This window comes from Tachysurus vachellii, chromosome 21 (genome assembly GCF_030014155.1).
Source record: "Tachysurus vachellii isolate PV-2020 chromosome 21, HZAU_Pvac_v1, whole genome shotgun sequence".
In the NCBI taxonomy this organism is placed as follows: Eukaryota; Metazoa; Chordata; class Actinopteri; order Siluriformes; family Bagridae; genus Tachysurus; species Tachysurus vachellii.
The window spans coordinates 3,090,497-3,096,496 of record NC_083480.1 but is presented as its reverse complement, the minus strand read 5'-3'; positions in this window follow the sequence as shown (position 1 = coordinate 3,096,496).

Sequence of the window (6,000 nt, the reverse complement as noted above, 5' to 3'; positions counted from 1 at the left end):
TTTTTCCCTTTCTTTTTAAAACCCACTCTGTTTCTGTGTTCTGTAATGTAGAACAGACACCTGGGCATCGAGCATAGCCAGGAGCTTAAAAGCTGTGCTGTTGAGGCGGTTTTATTTCACACTCGGCAGCGTAGCTGAGGGGGTCTGCTCACACCGAGGCAGAATGGGAGAGAAGCGGCAGCTGCCATGTTACATAATGCAAATGGTTGCATGTTAGCAGCGCTGGGTGTTTCATAGCACCCGTCTGCACGGCCCACCTGGCAGCGTTAGACTCGGCAGATCTCATCACCTCTTTTTCTTTTTTTCTTCCTCTTCCTTTTGCATGGATGTGCCATGGTGTCATTTAACACTTAGTAGAAGTTCTGGTCAGAATAAAGCATATCGAAAAACAACAACGTTATAATTGGAAGAAGGTAGGAAGCAAGGTCGAAAGGAATCAAAACACTTTTCTCCAACAACTTCCTCTTTGCCCTTTGCAAGCAAGTCAGACAAGAACCCGGGTAAGGACGAGGCGAGGCGATGATTAAATCCCCCTTTAGCCGCACAGGCTGAAAACACGACGCAAACACATGTCAAGGTCACACCACGTGACCGTTTGTGCGCTTTGCCGCCGGCTATCTGAGGGTTTGTTGGTGTTGCAGTCATCTCCCTCGTTTTCTCCTAACCTCCACTTTAAAAAGCCGGCGGAAGATTGGTAAAGGATAAAACATCAGCACGCCTGACCGTAATGTGTAACAATGACACTCCTGAGGATCCGAAGCACTGAGCACCTGACTGGTTAATAAACAGGGAGCTTGCACTGCAGTACGCTCTTAACTATGATTCATTACCGTCGCCGCATCCTGTATGAAAATAAAAGAGCCGCCTGAGGGACCTTCTCACTCCCACCCCAGCTAAATTGCTGCAAATTGCCTCCAGATTACACTGTGTAAAGTTCACTTTCACTCCAGTGTGGGGTTTTTTGGTTAAACTTTTCAGATCAATCAAATCTACTTGAATTATATAGAATCAGGGGCTGAATGTACAGTATATTGATAATTTACTACAAAACGCAATTTTTAGCATTCAGCAGCGAAACCAGGAGCCCAAACGATCACAGATGTGTTAAAACAAGATAAGTTTATGATAAATCTATAACACCTGTGCTTACTTTATAATTCAGCCAGGAAAAAAAAAAAAACACCATGAAAAAGCAGGTGGGAAGAAAATTTTAAGGAGAAATAAGAACTGTGGCTTAACAGGAACAGATGCTAGATTTGTGACAATCTTCCTGTCAGCAAATCGGAAATACAGGGTGTTTTTTTTTTTTTTTTTTTTTTCCCTTTTGTTCGACTGTTTGCTCCTTTCCCGTTTCCTGGCTCTCCCTCTGGGGAATCCTTAGCAGGAGAACTCATCCAATCAGAAGGGAGTTTGATTGAGTTTAGTATCGTGGTGCACGTAACCTCAACTTTACCCCCTACGCTACACCGACTCCAGCAAAGTTTCAGCCTCCAGATCTCTCGTAGCTCCTTTTGAATGCTGCGTAATTGAAAAAAGTTGCAGTAACACTATTTCCAGTACATCATGGTCACATTGTTTTGGACAAACGACTGCCTCTTCATGTGTGACTGCGAGAATGAGTCGACAACACACACGTGATGCACAGCAGCAGTGTTTCCTGTCCTGCTGGTGAGATTCACTAGATTTTGCAATCCTTTGACTCGAAGCATTGTCAGAGAAGCAAAAAGCTAACTGCTCTCATAACCTACTGATGTAATTAAAGTCCTCATATTCTTCTTCTAAGAATGATGCAATTTATTATTGGCTCAGGAACGTTCATTATCCTCCTGGCCGCTGTTTGGAAAAACGTGCAAGTGCCTCATTGTTTATTACGGAGGAAAAAAAAAAAGCCCACAGCCATTAAAAATGGCAGCTGTGAAGATTTAAAAGCAGCACTGAGGCACAACAACTGAATACTCAATCAAGTGATATTTTATAAATGCTTGTATTCTAGAAACATGATGCTGGACTGGGATTTTTGAGCACAAGATCAGAGGAGATAGAGAGAGAGAGAGAGAGAGAGAGAGAAAGAGAGAGAGAGAGAGAGAGAGAGAGAGATGCTTTCTGGACTCTCATCGTATCCTTCCACAGTGTCTCTCAGGAAAATACGGAAGGTTAATAGGATCGGTAAAACCTGTGCAGTTCCACTGTTCATAAACCAGCTTTATTTATTTTGCAGATTAAAAGATTGTTGATTATCTGACGTTATTCAGCAGTCCCGTGTGTGTAATAAACTCCAGCTTCATTAACAGCACTCAGCATTTTTTTTTTTTTTAGAAGTGGCACTGACCCATAATACCAGAGCAGTTAATTTCTATATACATATAGATTTTATAGAGATTTATATATGTGTATACACACACACACACACACACACACACACACACTATCTGCTTTATTAGGAACACCCGTATACCTGCTCAGTCATGCAGTTATCCAGTCAGCAAGAGCTTCAGTTAATTCTTACATCATCTCTGTGACTTTATCTTTGTCACCGTGGCATGGATGTCAATACCAGATGGGCTGTGTTGAGTGAGGAGGTCTGGGGTTCAGTCGGTGTTCAGTGGGGTTGAGTCAGAGTCAGGGCTCAGTGCAGGACACTCCAGATCTTCTACTCCAACCTTCACACACCGTGTCTTCGTGGAGCTCTGTGCTTTGTGTACAGGGACATTGTCATGATGGAACAGGGGTCGAGTCTCTGAGTTCCTGTGAAGGACAACTGTAATGTTACAGCATACAGAGATTTTCTTTGTGGTATTTGTTTGAGATTAAACCGTATATGGGTGTGACAGTCAGGGGTGCACATACTTTTGTAGCTAACGCACTGGCTTTAAGCCAGATTGAGATGTCACTCGGTTAAATAAGAGAGACACACGACAGTATTCCATTCCCATTTCCTTTACACCTTTATAAACATCATCATCTGTTCTCCATGAAGCATGTAGACCGTTTTCTCCGGGTAAACAATTGCACCTAATTTCAAACCGTAGCGTCAAACACATAACACGCGCAATAGCACAAATGAAAGAAAGCTTTTCTCTGCGGTACGAGGGGTTCGCCTTTTGTTTAATTATTTTTTTCCAAACAATAAAGCTGAGGTGAGTATGACAGAGCTAATATGGGCTGATTTATTGTGCATCTGTGTAGGTCACTCGCTCTCCTTCTTGTCGTAGCTGCAGTAAAGAAGCCGGCAGCTGCATCTTTATAAAAGTAATGAGAAATCCCACTTGCTGACAAATCTATTAAAGTACCAATTTACTTTCCAGAAGTGCTGCAGGTGATATTTATGATGCCAAAGTACTGGGAAGGAAGGGCCTGACGATATAGTCATTAACAGGAAATGGGGCTACATTTGCATTTTGAGTGTCTACGTTTAAAGGGTTTTAAACAGCACAAGCTATCCCACACCTCCCACAGGGTCGTGTCATGGCAAAGAGGCAGGAATCCTCCTAACGTCAGCCGGTTTTAGGAGCGAAACTACATTTAAAGCGGCTCAGCTCTCTCGAATTAAACCCCGACTACTAGCGAATACCAAGCAGCTCCAAATAGCTTCGCGTCAGACATTTGTTCTGATAAATCTCACGCGCAAAACAAACTGGAATAAACACACACACAACACACACACACACACAAGGCAAAAGCTAGCTGTCAAAATGAATCATTTTAACATCAGCCTTTCAGCTAGTTCATCTATTTTTCTGTCTGAAATATTATAAAATTAGATGAATGTCTAACTATGAGTATGATGCATCACCTACATCATCCTGATGCTTTATAATAAAAACAAAGGATCGACACGGATATTACTTCCTGTTCCGAAGCTCTGAGAAATATTAGCACGGTCTACACAAATTTATCCATAAATAAATAACGGCGAGGCGGCTTATGAGGGCATCTGGTTTTTCAGTATTCTGTAGTAGCACTTTAGGAGCAATGCATCATGATAAAAGGAAGCAGTTTTTGTTTTTGTTTTTTTTTTTCCCTTTGTCGTAACTTTCGTCCAATAAAACATTCCATGCCCCGTTGCACTGCGTTCTGGAAAAAAAAAGGGTAAAGGTTCAAGGCTTTAAGGTTTGGAACAGTGAAAGGAGGCTGTGTGGTGTTTGTTGTTTTGTAGCGTGTGTATCGTAATTACCTCATTTATCACACAGGGCCGGGTAAAATATGTGGTTATCTGTGTAAAAGGGCTAACTGCAGGCCTGTAATATTACATTATTGCAATGTGCACATCTGACCCAGCTAAAATATATTCTGGCTCCGGACTGGACGAAGAGAAATGTGTGAGCAATATAATACAAAATAATAAACAAGCCACAGCACAGACGAATACCGAGAGAAGAAAGGGGAAAGACACAAAGCTTAACACTTGTTATTCTGGCATGATATTAATCCTGTCGGCAAAATGATCCGACACCGTCGTTGAGCCCCGGTCCCACCTAATTGGCAGCTGTGATTGGAGCAACATTGGCTTCGTGACTCCACTGTCATGCTAAACAAGTGTGCAAATCTGCATGTGTACAGCTGATCAAACGCAGGTCCACCTCATATTTCATCCACACGCACAGCGAGAAAGAGAAAGAGAGAGAGAGATAATTGACAGGATCTCTATATGCCTCCCCAAGCAGCTGATGACATTTGATCTACAGCCAGTGCCGGCTTGATCTAATGAGTGAGGTTAGTCTGGCGTAGAGCAGAGCCCCAGCGTCAGGATTGCACATCGCTTCATTTGATTACTGATCAAAGAGCCGCTAATACATCAGTACAGAAACCTCCCCTGATCCAAGCACTCTGATAAGCTCAATATAACATCTGAAAGAAACCATGAACCTAAAGTATGTGCACCTCCGACCATCACATCTGTACCTGCTTCATCTTCCCCACAATCCACAATCCTGTCGTTATGGAATTTTCTTTGTATGCCGTAAGATCAGTTCTTCTTTACTGGAACTGAGAGACTCAACAGAGCTCCATGAAGACACGGTGTGTGAAGGTTGGAGTAGAAGATCTCGAGTGTCCTGCACTGAGCCCTGACTCTGACTCAACCCCACTGAACACCGACTGAACCCCAGACCTCCTCAATCTTACACCATCAGTGTCTGATCTCACTAATGCTCTTGTAGCTGAATGAACACAAATCCACACAGACTCGCTCCAACAGTGGAGCTGATTATATATAAAGCAGGAAGTCTGACATATAAGAATTATGGAACAAACACATGGGTGTGATGGCCAGGGGTGCACATACTTTTGGCTGTATAGTGTATGCCTTACAGTAGATGTTAAGTAACGATAGAGAGCCTGTTTGCCCTTGATGAAGTTGTGATATAGGTTTAGCGGAAATGATTAAAAGTGAGAATGACATTTAGATGCAGTGAGACATTGATCGAGGAACATTATGGTGGAAGAACCCACACAGAAAGGTGCAGGATAAACCGCCGGCATTCTGCCATCCAGCTCTGTGTCTGAACGCATGAGCCTGCAAATCTATATTAAAAATCAAGACAGGGGGTTTGGATTTGTTCAGATAGGAATCATGGTCTTTTGTTTCTGAGCCAGTTTATCGGTGTGTTGGTTGTAACGGATCTGACAGGGAAACAAAAGGAAATTACACCAGCACATCTCCTCAGCACCTTCAGGAAAATGCCTTTTTTTTTTTTTCTTCAAATACGCTTTCCGTGTGATGGACAGCACTCAGTTAAAGTCGAAGTTCCATGCAGTGGAGTCCACCGAGTCCGGCATCAAGCTCTCAGAGCTAAAGTCTTGCTCGGCTGCTTGTGTCGTCTGAGCTGGCAGACCTCGCTGAGCCGAGAGGATCACGAGCATCAATCTCAGAGCTGTCAACCCAACTAACCCCGTCTTAGCCCAGAGGAGAGTGCGAGCCGGTCCTCTTTATCTGGAGATGTGCTCTGGCTGCTGGGTGTCCACTGCCATTTTGCTCTGCACATCATCCAGAGAGACGTA